Consider the following 18,643-nt stretch of genomic DNA (forward strand, 5'->3'; position numbering starts at 1 on the left):
TGTGTGTCTGTAAGCATTCCTGCACAACAGTTCCTCATTCCTCTTACATGAACAACATGTACAAAAACAACCAAGAGCAAAGAACTGACCCCCCCCCCCCCCTCCACTCCCTTAAAAAAGAGGCCCTTTCACTTAAAACAAAACGCTCCCACTCCGGGGCCTTTTTTCGTGTAGATATCATTTTATCTGTGGCATGTTTATATTCTCCAAAGGCCCGAGATAAAACAAAAATGCAAATCATGTGTCAGCATCTCCTTATCGCTGCTCATGTCAAACAACACTTTGTTGCAGTCACCGCTCTCATTTTTCAGACAAGGGTCCTGTGTTTGCAGTACATGGGTGGGGGGACGATGACCATGGTGAAATTAATGTCAGTGGCAAACGATCTCTTCCACTGTCAATCAATACTTTTTTCCCTTCTTTTTTTCCAGAGCATGTTAATGACCTCTTTATCTGCGGGTCTCGGGGCACTGTTTGTTACCTCTCCAAATATCTGTGGAGAATCTGAGGATCCATAATAAAGACATTATGAAAGGGGGCCTGTCTTCACCTCAATTCAATGGGAGAGGAGCCAAGGGGAGAGACCCCAGTGGATTTGAAAAGGCGAGTGACAACTCATGAAATCCTGGCTGAGATGTGTGAAAGGCCACTGCGAGAGCCTGGGCCTCAACAACCGCGACAAGGATATCTCACTTTCAGCCATTACTCTATATGCAGCCTGTGATTAAATGGGTACTTCTCTCTCTTTCTCTCCCTCTCTCTCACTCTCACTCTCGTGCGCCCACACACACCGCATAAACACAACACAAACAAACAAAGAACAAAAACAGACAAAAATACCACTGCCTCTCTGTCCTATCCACTCTCTCTTTCTTGCTCTCTCACACATACTCTCTCTCTCACACACACACTCACATTCTATCTCTCTCTCACACACACACACACACCTAATACATATGAACAACAAAAACAAACCCACAAAATTCTCTCTCTCTCTCTTTCTCTGTTCTCTATCAATCTCCCATTCTCTTTCACTCTCTCTTTCTCTCTCTCTCTCGCCTCCCCCTACTACCCTCCACATTGTACACAGACTCAGCATGGCACCGGTTGTAATCACTGTTGGACACAATTTCAGGGACAATTTAAAGACTATTTATTATCTCTAGTCAATAAGAGCACAAGTGCAGCACTCACTCAGGATGCTCATTTCAACCTAATGGATAGACTTTCACATGTCTCTCAGTTGGTCTACAGTTGTTTTTCAATGCATCATTCAATAGTGACTTTGCATTAACGGGGGGAAAAAAAACAGTGTCCACTACCTGCATACATTTAATCCATGAGGATTTCAAAACCAAACCATGACACAATTTGCATACCCACCTAATTCCCCCATACTCCTTCCTACAAAAGAGAAAGTAGTTGTTATATAGTAGCCACGCACATTTCATTCATTCAAAGCACTTCGGGAGCTCATTCTACCATTTTATACCAAGAATATAACTACAGTCAAGCCACAGCCATGTGTTGTTAATATGGCCCCCATTAAACAGCATTGTGCCAGCGTCTTTCCAGTGGCCTCTCGTAAGGAAGCCAGGCGGCGGGAGGAGGGACAAACAAGCGCCCAGGGAAAGTCTCCCAGCAGGGCCCTAGGAAACACCACCCCTTAATCGCACATGACCACACATTAAAGAGAGTGTTTAGCAGCATGGGGCCCTTCACTCCATCAAGGGCCAGTTCCCTCCTCTCTCCCCTCTCTCCTCTTCTCTGCCCCTGCTCTACACCAATCATTAGGGGCCAGAGAGATGGCCCACTCAGCCCCCAACCACCCCCCTACCCCCAGGATCACTGTTTACCAACACATTCACAAGCACATGATAGGGGGAACACATTTGCAACCTGTGGATGTGTTTATCCTAACATTAGCTGGTAATGGACTGGAAATGATAACAACCCCATTAAGACCTAATACCCTCCTCCCCTGCTAACTCATCAAGGTAATGAAAATGTGCTATTATAAAGGCATATCTGCATAGGGGCGCCTCAAAAATAGCAAAACCTGAGGTCAGAATATCATTCTCTTATTTAATATGGTTGTGGGATTTTTTTTTATTACACAATGTGTAACACTGACAGATATTTCAATTTCAAGCAATAGCAGAAATGCATTCCATGTGGTGACACAATCAAAAACTCCAAAAGGTTTTGTTTTACAGATTCGACAAAGCACTTATGGAAAACAATACTTGGTCCAGTTTCCACACCTCCTTATGTGCACATGTTAAAAGAAATAAATAGTTGGCCGGCAAACTTCTTGTCTGCACATGGGACGAAATATACCATCAACAACCGACTGATGAGTTAAACTGAGTGCCCTTAGCTATTAGCTGGCTCTGGGAATTTGATGAATGAAATACCATTAGACTCTCAGACTTCCAGACTTCTGAAGCATTCTTTGATTCAATGTGCAGCCTCTGTGTCTTACAGTGGGGAAATTGATAGTGTTTACATAGCTGCCTACTTTTCACAATTCACATTGGGCGCACTGACCTCCTTTTTTGTCTTGGGTCAAAGGTCATTGCCGAGACAACAGTGGTTGAGATTTGATTTATTGGCATGGAAAATTAATGGGGGGATTACAAAGTTTACCAGACTTGGAGCTTTCTTGGACCAGACTCTCTTGTTTGGACTGCTGGTTGCAATTTTGACCAATGAGCCTCTTGATCTGAGTCCGAGGCACAGGAGGAAAACTAATGGATGACGAGAGCGAGAAATGAAATTCTGTGTTGTGGTTGAAATGCAATATAATCTGCGAGGAATGCAGAGAAAAATCACATTCCCCTGAAAGCAATTAAATGCAAGCTCAGACTTTTAGCCATTTAGAAATGTTGAATCTTCAGAGCACCGTGGGTGCAAGTCCCGCCATCTGACTACTGTTCCGAACACTGTTCAGTTTACTGCTCTTTAGTGGTTGTAATTTTAAATCATGCGGCTCATGTCACATACATCTCTGAAGAATAATCAGGTTGACAATCTGAGTGCATTGTGTTTTACGATGTTTAGAGAAACACTGTGGTCTCCATGGAGAGGTGATCTCCAGACCTTCAGAAGTACTCGAGCAAAATGGCAGCAGTTCATAACACATCTGCCAAAGCACATTGTAGTGTTCTTCAAACATGCCCTAAGCACTCGTCCCATGCAATTTACATTCACGGAAATAGCATAAATTGAAGATGTTCCACTCGTTGCGTGTCTGTTGATCATAGATAGTTCCCATGGATAGGGCATTTCAAACAGGGGGACTTTGTGCTCTCTTTGCAAATGTCCGTGCCCAAAGGCAAAGTCCTGACCTCAAGTCAGCCTGTGAGCATGTGTGTGATTAAGATGAGTTCAGCTTACTTTAGCAGTCATCTTTTAAAAATATGACAAGACAAAGCCATCTCCTCATGCAACAATCTGATACTAACTCAAACATAGCTGAATTTAGTATCAGTAGCAATGGACTAGTAGACCCTTATATTTTGGTAGAAGGATAGGATAAGATAAGATCATAGGGCAGGAGGAGCTTAAGAAAGGCTCAAAAGTTTAGTATATAGTATATATAGAGGTATGTTTAGAGGTATTTCACGCTTGCTATGCCAACACATTATATGGCTTCTATCTGCAAAGCCAACGTATTGAGGGGTCACAAACTACACATCCGAGATCGCTAAATTATACCAAAAGCCCAATTACCATATCGATACAGAAAATGTGGGTCGGTGTGTCATTACTGAGTATCTTATCAATCAAATGACCATATTAAGCTCTCTATTGTCTGCTACCTCCTTCCATCTTCTCTCAGTCCTGAAACACAGTTACTGTATCCATGCCTAATGTCAAACTTTCTTTAAATGTTGACATGTTGAAATACAGATCTGCCCATCTTGTGGTCTTCATCTACTTTTTATACTGTAACTGGATTGAAAATGGTCTTCCTTTTGACTGGCAAGGTTAGCCAATGTGTTTTGTACTTCAGTTCACCCTGCTTCTTACTTGCTTGTAAATACACCCCAATTTGAAGAGTTTGGTTCTAAAACGCTATATCAACCATTTTAATGTTTTTTCACAAATATTTTTTTTTTACATTTTGTTTTTCAAGTAATTTCAGTAGAACTGTAATCGGGTATTGTTATTTGATTTATCTTTACTCAATCAAAACAACACAACTGCAATTTGATTGATATTACCTGAAAAAGACAATTAAATAGCCTGACTTTTTAATGTTTTTAAATATATAGAGATAGACTTTTGGATCCAAACTCTTCATTTGTGCCATCATCTCATGTTTTAAAAGGTACAGAACTACTGTTACTTGGAGAGCCATGTGTACCAATCACTTTTGAAGTTTTGTGCAAAGAAAATTCATTCAATATCACAATCACAGGGGCAAAGTATTCACATTTACCTTGCTGCAGAGATGGGAGTCCACTTTCAGCTGAGGGGCACCTCCAAACCTGAGAGTGCAAACAAAGCATCAGAGACCACAAAAAACAATCAGAAAACAAACAGCAGTTTACCATGCACAATTAGTCTGGTTTTCTATTATAATTTTAGAGACACATAATAACGCTCACAGGCAGTACTTCCTCCATCAAAACTATACATCAGATCTATTAACTGGCAGTGACACTGTGCCATCTCAAACTGTGCATTTAACAAGGCCCTTTTAGAAGTGCAGTCATATCTCTGATGTAGGCCTTGAGTTCCTCTGCAAATTCACATTTTCTGTCAGTGCAACAAAAGCTGTACTACGCTTCACCGCCTCACTTAGAAGCTCCACAATAGCTGTCAAATAAGCTAATGTGCCGCAGATATCAAGGAAGTGTACCACAGACACTACATGAGAGGGAAAATAAGATGGCTAACGTAAGTTGACAAGCTATTCATGGCTACCTTGTGTACACTACAAAATCATATTAAGGGGGCAAAGAAAAAAACAAAAATAAACAGGGTCAATAATCACCAAAAGCCATGCACCATGTTTCAGTCTTAATTTCATCAGTTACGTTCAAAGTCCCATAGCTACTTTGAGCTCAAAGGATTCATACCTTCATACACAGCTCATAAGTGCAATTATAATGTGTCAAGACATGGAGTGGACTTTCACGCTCATGCACCATCACCCTGTAATATTCATCATGTCGAGTCAGGAATTAAGCTCTGTCAACTACAATTCTCATCAGAGCGTGATTGGGTTTTAATAGCATTAGGTTTCAAAATGTACACCACTGGGGGTTGCACACGGCACTATGCAGCACACCCAGGTTACCCAGTCCAGCGTAATTATACTGGTGGAGGTTAAGATCACACATTATTTCTATGCATGCTACTTAACCTACTATAGCTGAGGCACTCCAGCAGTGACCCTGGACTGTGTGAGTGGATATATGTCTGTGTGTGTGTGTGTGTGTGTGTGTGTGTGTGTGTTTGTTGACAATGCATGGTTTTTGTCATACATTTCCACTCAGTTCTTTTTTTAATGCTTCCTACATATAAGACAATTAACCAATATAAAATAATTTAATGTGTCAAAATTGCTGACCAACATATCCTCCGACACCAATTAAATCGGTGTGATTTGTATATACTCTACACGGCCAAAGGTGTGCACAGAGACGCTGAGTACCCTGGGCACTGTGGCTGGGGTGAACTTTAAGACCTAGGGGAGGGAGGCTGTGGGCTGGAATGCAGAGGTAGGCTTGTAAATTAGGGGCCCTAATGAAAACTCTCTGGTGTCCAACTGGAGCAATCATCTGGTTAAAATCAACCAGTAATTCCACTAATTTCCCCGCAACCTCTCTCCCAGCCCTCAACGCCTAATTTAGAAGAAAAGTATACGTTCCGCTCTACACACCTGCGTTTTGAACTCTGTAGAAACTGTGATCTGTTCCCTTCAGTAATCTAACTTTTAGTTTTTTTTGGTGCACAACCAGCCCCCCTACCCTTTCTTTTTGGACCGGCCAAATGCTCTAATAGAATGCAACACATGGAGCTCTTAAAGCTACAGCGCCCCAAACACCATTATTAACGAACCATACTGAGGAAACTACAACTATAAAATTCCAGTAGATGAGCCTCTGGGTTTGTCAATTAATAACACAATTGGCCAACATTGCACTTACCTTCACAATAGCAAATTGTCTGAATACATAATTTTCTTCTATAATTTCAAGACATGCCAAGCCAGATATATGAAGTGGGTACTTCTGACCATAAATATATATATTTAACATATATGACAGAAAATAAAAATGACACTGACAAAAGCAACCACACTAAACTGTGTACTTGTGTGATATGGTGTGATATGGTAGCATGTATGCAATATGCTATGAGAAAGGATGAGGATGAGAAAACAGGCCCGTCCAGTGCAATCCTGGCCAACCCTAAAAAACAAAGAGAGCATGAGTCTAAACCTGTTAAAGATCTCCCCTCTGAAGCGGCTCCTACTTTCCTTCGAGTTATTCAACCTTTCACCCAGTGGGCCCCCCAGCGCTGACCTTTACCCACATGCCATTTGCTTAAAAACGTCTCTGCCGCTTTCGACCTCTGGAATCTGCAACACATTAAAGGCAGAAGTGAAGGGGGAGACTGGAGGTAGTAGATTGGTGGTTAGCCAGGTTATTAGTTTGCTGATACAGTTTTACAAGGGTCAAATGCAATGGCAGAGAAAACCAGTCCGAGAGAGAGAAGTGTGTGGACTATAAGGAAAAAGGAAAAAAAAAACTTGCACTTGATGGACTTTTGATGATGCGATAAATAACCTTTTTTTCCAGACAATGCTCGATTTTCCTTTCCTGGAAGAAGCAGGCGGGGATGATTCAACAAAGCAAGGCATTATGTGTCTCTCTCTTTCTCTCCCTCTCTCTCCCTAAGCTGTACAGTGAGGCTCCAAACTACCACATGATTGTCCAGACACACACAAACTCAACTGCCGCCACCGCTGCTGCGCATGCCCACTGCCCGTCTGAACTTTCCAAATAACGTAACTAATTGTGATGAGGCGAGGGCGCGGGGAGCGCAGCCGAGGACACATAAACTTTGCACTGAGGTCCGTGCTCCCAGGTCATGGCGAGACGCGAAAGACGAGACGGCTCATCGTCGGTAACTGAGACTCCTTGGGGTGTGAAAGAGGCCTGTGTCATTGACCCCCGGCTCAGAAACACCATAAAGGCATTTGAGGTTCAGCCCAAGTGAAAAAAAAAAGAGTTAAGTGGTGTGGTGTGTCTCTGTGTGTGTGTGTGTGTGTGTGTGTGTGTGTGTGTGTGTGTGTGTGTGTGTGTGTGTGTGTGTGTGTGTGTCAATGAGTGGACATGTCTCTGTGTGTAAAGAACGGATCCTATGCAGTGGACAAAGCATTGGATTCAGGCTTCTTTTTATTTATTGATCAGTTCTCTCCTCTCCTTGCATTTCAGGGCTCTATTTCAAGCACATGAAGACCACATACCTAGATAGTCCGTTTACACTTCAGAAAGGAAATGATAAAAGCAATCAGTTGAACAAGAATGTGTGTCTTTGTTTCTTCTTTTCTCTTCCTCTGTGACTGATTCAATGACGGGTAAGGCTAGGCTGCCTGTCAAGTCATTATCTAGTCCCTCCATGCTTTCTACCTTTTCAGCCCTTTTTGTGGATCTTATTTTCCTCCAGTCCCGAGTTTCTCAATTAGAAAGTGAGTGAGGTTTTTTTCCCCTTCCTTTTTCTTCCTTCTCTTTTTTTCTCCTTCTTCTTCTTCTCTGTTGAAGGGAGAGATGTGCAAGCAAGCAAGAGGCGCTTATGTATAGAGCCCAGTTGCTCGTCTCCTCTGAAAGCTTTTGTTTCCCCGGGTTTCCCATTCATCACAAATCCTTTGGTGGGAAGACACATAAAGAGACGCTCTGACCCTGCTTTGAGCCCTTTGACCCCTGGGACCCATGGGGTCAGATTTTCAGCAACTGTGCCATCGCCATTCTGTTGACCGCAGCCTGTGGCCAGTGAATGGCCGGAGCCGTGGGCCCTGCTGAATAGGCCTGGACGATGGTGGGAAAATGCGGTAATTTATAGAAGACGGGAGTCCATTTCAAAAGAGGCGACAGTGGATCAGCTGACAGGCGGGGTCAGAGGTGTTGTTTGGCCCCTGATTTCCTGGCTATGTTACTGTAACATCTGCGTGTTAAGAGACTTCAGGGACCAAAACTTTGTGACCTCCCAGGGGGCACGTCTTATGGAAGAAAAAGCAAGCGAGCGAGCAAAGCATTCAAACGGTTGGATGTCAGTGGCTAGTGTTTGGCCTTAAGTCCTCAAGGATTGTGTGTTCAGGACTTGTCATCCCTTGCTTTCCAATACAAATAAAAAGGCTGGGTCTCTCTCTCTCTCTCTCTCTGTGCAGTCACCACTAACATTTTTCTTTCTTTTTTCCATTATTTTATTTATTTATTTATTCAAGTTTTCATTCCTTTTATTTTGGGATGAATACATTCTTTTGTATAGATACATGAATTGAACATATTTTCTATACAAAGAATTCAGAGGAGTATGTTACTTTTGAATCAACCACACACATGCGTAATACAATGTCTAATGTCACTGCATCAGCTAACAAAAATCTTTTTGTTTGGACATTCAATATCCAATATCCTCAACTGCCTCTTGTTTGCCTTGCAGCCTCCTCCCATGTCCACTTCTGTAAGCCATCCTGTTTTCTCATCACCATTTGCCCACAAGTGTCCGAGCAGCGAGCAAGTGAGCGAGTGTACAAGGGCTGTGCCAGGCAGTCAGCAGCCTAAGGGCAAACCATTAAGGCCAATTGGCCTCTGAGGACCTGTAGCTGCTGGAGTGGCACTGAGGGGTTAGCGCAGATTTGACCTGGGGAGAGGAGTCCAGTGCTGACCAGCTGTTGTGTGTGTGCTCCACTCTCAGAGCCTGGGAAGAAACTGGTAATTAGCCTCCCACACTCATAAACGTGTCCAGTGAGCATGGCGGCTCCAAAGCTTATTGATTAGGCTAATGTGTCCCATGCAGGCATTTCACTTCAGAGCACTGTCAGCTTCCAGGTGGCGGGGCTACTGTTTTCAGGCCCTGCGGACACTCTCCTCCTCAATCCCATCGAGGGGACCAAAGCACACCTCCCCATCACCCTGGAGCAGGAGTATGTATTGCACGTTTTTGGCGACGATTTCCTTTTTGTCCTTTGGCATTCCTACTGAGACATTGTTTTCTGGCATTCTGCATTGCACATTGCGACCCTGTCAGCACTCCCAATAGTAAAAACTGTATGTTGTAAGACTTTAATGATAAATGGCTGGAAATGCACTTGGACAGACCACAATATCATCTCCGACGTGTCACATACAAGAGACTTAGCTTTTATCGAGGTCACAGGATACTAGTCTTGAGGGCCTGCCCCCCTCTGATCACTCCTCCAGATATTTTCCTCGTCCTTTCCTGCCCTCCCCAAGTTGTTTTTCTTTCATTTAGCTGGCCTCTCCCAATAAAAATGCAAGCCAATTTTCCAGCACATTAACCCGAGAGATCTTTAATACACAAGAGTTTTGGTGCAAAGGGGACAGCCGCAGCCTAGCAGAAAGATGGATGGCCTTGCCGACTAAGTGCGGGCAGTTTTCCCACTGCCCTGGTCTCGGCCTGGGACAAAGGCCTCATTGAGTAGGATGCTTGACACCAGCATCATAAACTAGTCATAGCTACAAAGGCCCTGACACTTTAAAGTACCAGCTACTGCCCTTTCTTTTCAGTCTCTGCACAGGGTTGCTAAGGCTGGTCCAATCACCGACAGTTGTCTCTTTTTACTTTTTTTCTCAAAGGACATTAAGACAAAGGGTTATATGTTAAATAGTGTCAACAAGAATACCCTCTCGGAGTTCCGCTTTCTCCATTCCTAAAGACAACATTTCCTCATGGGGTTTATCCATTAGGAAGTCAGAGCTACAGCTGACAATTTTCCCTCCTTTTTTCTCCTCCTTCCCCTTCTGGGGCCTCTCTGTTTCCTGATGGTGGACAATATAATGCTTTATTAAACGACATGTTTTCCCAAGCCTCCGTTTCTGAGTGGAGGCTAAGAGGAAGACCACTAATGAACTAAACATGGTCAGTGTTTATTTACTAGGAAACTACATTAGTGTTTTTTTACGCTTGTACTTCCTGGATATGAATCCAGCTGTGAGTACATTATGTGTATATCCGTACATGTCCATACATTACTCTTCACTCTTTGTTGTATTACTAGTACTATTGTTGGGTATCGATGGCTTCTCTTCTAAGTATGTCTGTCTTTGTACTCTACAAGTAGTCAACAGAGTTGTATCATTAGTGTCTCTTTCAGGCCACACCTCTCCTAAAGAAACCCTATATTAGGCGGGGTTAGACAGCTAGACACACCCACAGCTTTACATTTGCTTGCGGTAAGGACGCTATTTAAATGCACCATCACATCGACTCTCAGTGTACAGTAAGAGTAAGTGGCAGATGTCTTTCCCACACACTACAACTATCAAACAGGAAGAGCTAAAAGATGCTTGTTTACAGTATTTGTGAGTAACACGGAAATATGTTTTAGCTTTATTGCCTTTTCTATCTGCTGCTAGCTTTAGCATAATTGGCATGATTGTAGTGGTGTGTATTAATTGCTGTCTTCCTATGCTTATAGGGGCTGTGCATGGCTAGACACTGGTGGGATTTTTCACCTCTACGTTCAGGAATTACATTAGGTTCCCAGGCACTCCCATTGACACGTTTGTTATGAATACCACACCAGCTTTACCCGTTTGGTATCTGGCGGTACTTCATTAGCTGTCATTACCAGTAGTCACTGCTCAGACAGGTAGCTCTCTCTCCGCACCTGTCAACAGGTAAAGCCCCGCTTGCCCGCTCTTTTCAGTGAGCAAATCTCAGGAATTGAAAAGGAGGCCATGTTTCAGTGACCTCCCGAGTCGAGGCATTATTTGAAGGGGGAGATGAAGAGGGGTGTGATAGTGGAATAAAAGGGTGATCTCCACATCAGATGTCAGCGCAGAGTCAGCCTCTGCCTCCCTGTGTCAGCGCACTGAAAGGAAGGGGCCACTTTAATGGATTACAGCCAGAGTGCCTCAGCATCATGTGGAGAAGAAGTGCTGATGGACAGAGTTAAAGCTGATTTGTTTCCTTTTCTCCCCCTCTGCCACCAAGCTTCTACTTATTTAGCGAAGAATTAAAACATGGCCATTAAAAACTATTAAGATTTTCTTGTCTTTTTTTCCACAACTTAAAACAATAGCCAATTGGACAATTGGCAAACCTAGTACAGTAGCAGAGGGCTGTATGGAAACTCACCCATTTCTGGTTTCCATGTCACTGCTTCCACTTCACTTCCCTGCATACTCGTCTGTTGGGGAGGCACGAACAGTCACTACTCTCGGAAAAGCCCTGGGGTTGAACTTCCACATGGAGGGAAACAGCTGCCTCGCATTGCTAACCTCTGGGACAGCATGCAGATAGCGTGTGTTTGGACAGGTTCAGGCAAGAGTGGAGGTCTGAGTGTCAAGAGGTTTGGGGGGGGGGGGGGGGGGGGGGGAGATGTCAGTCACATTGTCAGACATTGCAAAACAAGAGCACAATTGAAAGCAGCACAATACCATTAGTCTCCATCGGTGATGATCTTTCACTTTCCCATTTGTACAGTGTACTACTAAAGTCCAGTCCCACCACCTGTTGGCAGTATTTGATGAAGGCCAGGGGCGGTGTGTGTGTGTGTGTGTGTGTGTGTGTGTGTGTGTGTGTGTGTGTGTGTGTGCCACACCTGTCCCAAGCTTCATGGTGCCCTAAAGCAGATATGGTGTCCCGCCTTTGAGCTCTGGGTGATTCAGCTAACAGCCATGGGGCCACGCAACAACCTACCCTAGGCCTGCAGCTGCCCTGTCGATCCATAGGTGAAGCCCTCTGTGCGGCTTTTGTCACCTATTCACTCAGCCGTGTGTAATCGATCCTTCATATATATTTTCACCAGTGCAGGCGAAGAGGGAAAAAAAGACAGGCAGAGGAAAAAAAGAATAAAGGAGTGAAAAAAAAAACACTTCAAGGTCCAGAGATTAGCGCCCCCGTCAGCTGGTTCACATATGCCCTTTGGTCTAAATTTAAATACAGTAATAGCGTCAGGGGCAATAGGACAGGGGAGAAACCATTAGCCCGGGCAGGCCAAGAGCTGCCCCCATTCACTCTAAGAGGGCCTGGTTCAGAGGTACTGTAATTACTACATGCCGGCATTATTTCCCTGTCTCGTCGTGGTCGCCCTTCTCTCCGGCTGGGGAGAGCTACAGTGGCTGTTCTGTGCTGTCCACCTCTGCTCTTCCCTTTCGCCGTCCCTGTCTGGCACTGACTGCGCATAGCTGGCTTCCCTTAAGAGGGTTTTAAGGCTAGATCATATCTCATTTGTATGGATTGAACTTGTCACCCCAGGGCTCATGTCAACAGCGCAGAGGTGAATTTTCTTCCGACATCCCTGTTTTTTCCCCCCAAAAAGTTGACAAAACCTGAAAGCAACCACAGACCAGAAAGAAGGCTGAGGCTGGCTGGATGTGTGTGTGTGTGTGTGTGTGTGTGTGTGTGTGTGTGTGTGTGTGTGTGTGTGTGTGTGTGTGTGTGCGTGTGTGTGTGTGCGTGTGTGTGTGTGCGCGCGTGTGCGTGTGTGCGTGTGTGTGTGTGTGTGTGTGTGTGTGTGTGTGTGTGCGTGTGTCTGCATGTCTGGGAAGGAGTGCTGTTCTTGAACCAACATTACAAATCTGTGAAAGTCACTGAGTGATTCAGTCTCAAATAAACATGTGTTATCATCAGTCAAGGTCTGGATAAAAGTGTCAACACTGCCCTTTCACAATGATCACAGACAGCGCCCTGAACCCAAGCAAAAAGCAGAAGCGTGCTTCAGAAGCACAAGGTCCCTTGATAAGTCATGAAAAATCAATATTTGTAGGCGACTCTCACTTTACACTGAGAGGTCAAACAAATAAGTCACTTCCTTCTATCAAAATTAGCTAGAATAATAATTCCATTCTGTGAACAAATCTGTCAAATATAACATGACCTATGAATAACGTTATTTTGTTTCTGTGTTGGTTATCGTCTATCCTAGATAATGCTAGATAATCTTTATTAAATAAATTATTTTCAAACCTGCCATACATTTTCATCAATCTAAGTCACACATTTAATACATTTAGCAGATGGCTTCATCAAGAGTTATTTACTGTGCAAGTGACGTATAAGTTTCACCAGTGTATGTGCTCCTTGAAACCAAGGCCATGACCTCAATACTAACACCTTGCTGTAGCATTTGCGCAACATGTGTATGAATATAACTTTGCACATTAAAAATAGCAGGATCAGATATTACTCCATAGTACATACTCAAGGTTAAATTACTTCATATTCTTAAATGAGGATACAAATGTGCAGCCATACTATTATAATAACTTTTTTGTGTCTATGTCCTTCAATTACTAGCTTTAAACAAAACACAATGCTATGTCTACTGTTAAGCAGAGTTTACCCCACAAAAGCTCTCTTTGCCCGTGTATGATGCAAATCTTTTGACCTTAATGGAGAGTAATTAAAAGTAAAGTAACTTTCTGAACATGCAGAGGGACCTTCAGCATAAGCATGGCATGATTTATTTTCTACTCATTGCTACTTTAAAGTGTTCACCTTAAAATAAAATAAGCAACAAGCAACTGTGATGAAAAAGACTTGCTTACTCGGACTCACTTTGTGCCTTTTCTATTTAAGTTCAAAATAATACCCTTACACACACACACACACACACACACACACACACACACACACACTTTAGTGTACAACTGCAACAGCTTGGCCTACTTGTTCTCCCCATGGAGAGAGGCCAACAGGAACGCCAGCCATACAGGGGATCCAACCAGCCGCACAAGACATGTTGTGACAAGTAGGAGGAAGAGGGAGAAACGAGAGGGAAACTACAACCCTGCTGGTGGCCTTGGATGATAAAATACTTATGGTGATACATCACTGGCTGCAATATGTATGTAATTATGCAAGTAATTATGTCTGACGTGCTACACAGGTGGTATGGTACAGTGGGTTTTTAAGATGTGATAAGAACAATAGACTGTCTAGGATGTAGACTGGAATTTTGACTGGTCAAACTCTTTTGATTTATCTATTTTTTATTAAGAGTTTTTTATTTTGTAAAGTGCATTTTTATTTTATAAATAACATAATACTACAATGGGGTACAGCTTTGTGAAGTATAGTCAGTGGCTAGAAAGTATGGATTGTGATCAGTATAAAACATCAGTTTTCTTTGGATACGTCTGCCTATTCCTTCCTCTACCAAGTGACATATCTTGACTGAAAACAAATCCAACAGCCTTCAGTTTTTCCCTCTCCTGTGAAAAGACCATGGCAGACACGCTCTGTTAATAGTTATCTGTCCACAAGTCCTTGACCCCTTCCAATTGTAAACACGTTTTTTACACCCAGTCTCAGCGCCCGGGCTTGCTAGAGTTTTGTTGACATTGAGGCCCGCAGATAAGCAGAGGTTGAACCCGTTCCGGCCTGCTCTGCCCTCCGGAGCCCCTGCCCCAGCTCCTGGCTCCAGAAAGGCCTGGCCAACTGCCTCTCTGCTCCCCCACCAGCCCACCACCACCACCAGCACCAGCCCCCAAGACCTCTCTATCCCCAAAGCACACAGTGACCCTACTGGGCCATCTTCCAGTTTTCACAGGCCAAGGCAATACAATAATACAGACCAGAGGACAAATCGCCCTCCCTCCCTCTCTTTCTCATTTCCCAAATGCATAGCTCAGTCAATCCTACATAGAAAAAAAGGAAAAGTGCAGATAAACCGAAAGAATGTCAGGAAGTCTGACACCAACGAGTGGCATGGCAAACAAACAGCAGCAGACGTCCGTCTGCATCCCCTTCTTTTAAAGTGGCCCCAATATTTCAGCTTTGAAAGTGACTACATCCTCTCTTCCTGCTCATCAGCGTAAAACCTTGAATGAGATAGATAGATAATAGGCTCAGATGTTGTTCTGCTGATGGACACACTTTTAAAAAAAAGCAAACAAGGCAAGCTTCATTGTGACAAATCCTCCCCATGTACAAGGACCCTGTTGAGTTGTTAGATTACAATTCGTCCAAGGTTCACTGTTACAAATGACTGTTTTTAAAATAAAATCACTGCATATATGTCGCATATCCTTAATTTTGTGAAAAGGTTCAAATACCTAAAAGTGGCTGAAAGATTAAGTTAGAAAGGAACAACTGAAATGAGAGCTCAGAATGACACTGCTTTGGTGTGAGTCAGCCATTTCCTCAAACAGCCATCAAACTGAAAAAGTCCAAATACAGCACACAGTTCTTGAAATAGGTGTCAATAGTTATTAAAATAGGTGTCCATATAGTTATATATTTGGTAATCAAACTCAAAGTCAAAATAATGTTTGTGCTAATGTAATCGGGTGAGAACTGCTAGAGTAGCGACCATATTATTATAATACAATAAATAATACCGGTACTCAGATTCTTCTATTGTACGATACAGGAAGAATTGTAATTTAAAGGGACACCAGGCAACGTTTTCGTGTTAATTACTCATCTTCGTAAGTCGGTATATGGTTAAATGACTCATTACAGGGCGAATGAAGACTCTCTCGCCCGCCCCTACTGCATGTAGGAAGAATATCCCGATTGCAAATTCAGTGTATCGTACCCGGCGACCGAAGCAGTTTCAGTTTCCATCCTGCATCCACAGCACAGAGGGAGGCTAACGAAACGCTAGCGATTGTTGCAAACGTGTGTATAATAGCAGAGCCGGCGAAGAAGCAGCGAAAACCCTTGACGGAAGATGCAAAGAAAAGGAAAAGAGCTTCAGACCAAGCGAGGGGGAGTTTCGTAGAGAAAAAGCATCAGGCTTGCCTGGTGTCCCTTTAATGCTGTGGTACATTGCGATTTATTTATCCCATATATTATTTTTTATGGGAGTGTATAAAGCCATCTTAGATTTCCTTTCCAATTTCCAGTGTGATGCAATAGAAGAACAGGGTCTTATGAAATGTTGTGTAGTTCAGAAGCAATGTTATAAGAGTAAAGTTATACATAAAAAACAATAATTTAAAATGTATACGTAAATAACGTAGTGATACTTGCCGCCACTATCATGATAATATTGTATCAAAAATATTGTGATACTACACTGAATTGATATTTTTCTTCCACCTTTATAATATGTTGTTATACTGAAATATGTGTTCATACTTTACTTCTGGTCCTCCATAAGACAGAATACTCCTTGTTTTATCTGTCCTTGAGTGCTGACATCAGTATTTGGTCATAGAAGGACATTCATTTTTATTTTGCTAGATGTCAAAGTGAAAGTTTTGTTTGGTCTTTGACCACCCTCCCCCAATATTCCCAGATTACTGTCATGGTGAGAGTTTCTCTGAGAGTTTATAAGGTTAAATCATTCAACTTCAGGACACAGTGAACAGTTTTACAGTTCCTTGTGGTGGGGCCATTTATACCCTGCTATAAATTGCATGCACTGTTTAAATACACATCCTGCAAATGCAATTCCATGTGACAGAGCAACACAGATTTTAGATAGCCCTGGGAGTGAGCTTTGACACTTATACTTGCATGAGATATAAAAGGAAATGGAGAGCTGACTCCGCTGGGAGGGTAGGCCTCTCGTACGGTTGGCCTGCTCTTTGATCCTTGCTGTGTGGCGAAGCAAAAACCCAATCATTCTTAATCACATAAAGTTAACAGACCATGCTCTGGTATTTAGCTTCATGTTTATCTGTGTTATTAACGCTGCCGATGAGAGCAAGCCTTGTCACAGCAGGGTCAGATTGGCAGGTGCTGGGCTTTTCCAAATCTGGGCTTTTCATGAACCCCACCACCAGTGCCCCCCTCCCCACTTAGGTACCCAAAAGAGTGGGACAGCATTTTGTCCAGGTGAGTGCAGCCGAGGGAAAAGAGTGCTAAGGCTATTATTTGTGTGTGTCTGTGTGTGTGTGTGTTTGTGTGTGTGTGTGTGTGTGTGTGTGTGTGTGTGTGGGGGGGGGGGTTATAGGCTATGACTGTCATCATATCTGATTTTTTTCAGTGACTGACTTTGTATACAATGGCTTCATTTTCTTTGTGGTTAATGGGGCCTAAATACCACTTATGCTGGTGAATTAACAGTAATCAGTGTGTTGAGGTTTAAAATAGGACTCTTTGATCTTGTGAGCAGCCAGTCTCAAACCTCTGATGGCATCCCTTTGACTGGCGTGAGGATAAGATGAAGTAACATGAGCATAGGCTACTCCTTTTCTGCAAATGTCCAGGGTCGCAGGAGACAGCATGGATGACAGGGGGCTTCAGATCACTTCAGTACAGGCATGTATGCACACAAATGACACCATTGTCTGACCAAGGAAGACTTTGATCACGGCCATGTTTTGTAGCTAGTTTTACCAATGATGGGTCAAAACATTAGCAGGCTATCTGTGAATCAGTCAATCACAAGCATGAAGCCATTTTTATGTTGGTCATTGTTGGTTTGCCAGCTGTGTAAAATTAAAACATATTGCACCTGGTAAACCTGAAGCTAAACCACAAACGTTTTCATACAGACTAGGTCTCTAGGCAGGGCTACTACTATAGGCTATTGACTAGCCTACTGAAAATTCCTGAAAATTAAACGTCAGATTATGGCTATTAGGTTATAGGCAGCCTGCGTAGAAAAGTGTACTTTACACCCTCAGTAACACACATATCGTAAAAACCAAGTGCCTGACATTAAACACGTACCTGTCCGAAGATGTCAAAGTCTGCGCCATGATTAGCCATGGTGGTATTTTAGCTGACTAAACTGAACCTGCATCTTTGACGCATCAGCCCATGGACCACTTGGTTCTGAAGAAGCTGCATCAATTAACCTCAGCTGTCACCTGCCATGTCTGTTAGAGAATGTAATGCAGATATTGACGTGTGCTTCATCGAATACTCTGCGGGAGGTAAGTTAAACCAATCCAAGCTTGGGCTAATAGACCAGTAGATATAAGTGAAGACCATAGGTAGGTTAGCCGTCCTAGCTAGCCAAGTGATGCAAAAGCTGCATCTTTTTATTGCTAAAAATGATTCATGGCTCATCTATGTTTGTGTTTGAATTCATACTGATACTTCGGTTGATTGCAATTTGGATAGCTGCCCAGATAAAAATCACAAACCTTGATCATTCTGGATTATTATGAAATAGGTCTACTACTGAGCCTAAACTAGCTTGTTTTGCTTAAAATTAGGCTTACAAAGATGCTAACATGCAATCTTCATGTAGAGTTAAATAGCCTAAATAATGTAAATCCATGAATTATCCATTCCTTATTAAAAAAAAAAAATACAATACGATGAGTTTTTTTTCTTTACCATGTTAAGGATACAGCTACAGCTGACCTCCTCACAGTAAGACTGCAGCAAAACTCCTCTACCATGGTCCCATCTGTACAGCAACTCCATGAATATGCATGGGCAAGATATGATGTAGCCTAGCCCATTAATAATCTTGTCATCTGAGTTTAACGTTTATAGTTATTCCACGACCCACCCCAACCGCCCC

General features: G+C 43.0%; 1 long non-coding RNA gene across 1 annotated transcript; it reads right to left on the bottom strand.

The window, feature by feature from the left end:
- Positions 1-4,462: 4,462 nt before the first annotated feature.
- Positions 4,463-17,972, bottom strand: LOC121724655. Its single transcript, XR_006035250.1, has 3 exons — positions 17,839-17,972; positions 11,344-11,543; positions 4,463-4,496 (listed from the first exon to the last, which is right to left on the bottom strand). It is a non-coding gene; the product is annotated as an uncharacterized LOC121724655 (long non-coding RNA).
- Positions 17,973-18,643: the final 671 nt, after the last annotated feature.

This window comes from Alosa sapidissima, chromosome 11, assembly GCF_018492685.1.
Source record: "Alosa sapidissima isolate fAloSap1 chromosome 11, fAloSap1.pri, whole genome shotgun sequence".
NCBI lineage: Eukaryota > Metazoa > Chordata > Actinopteri > Clupeiformes > Clupeidae > Alosa > Alosa sapidissima.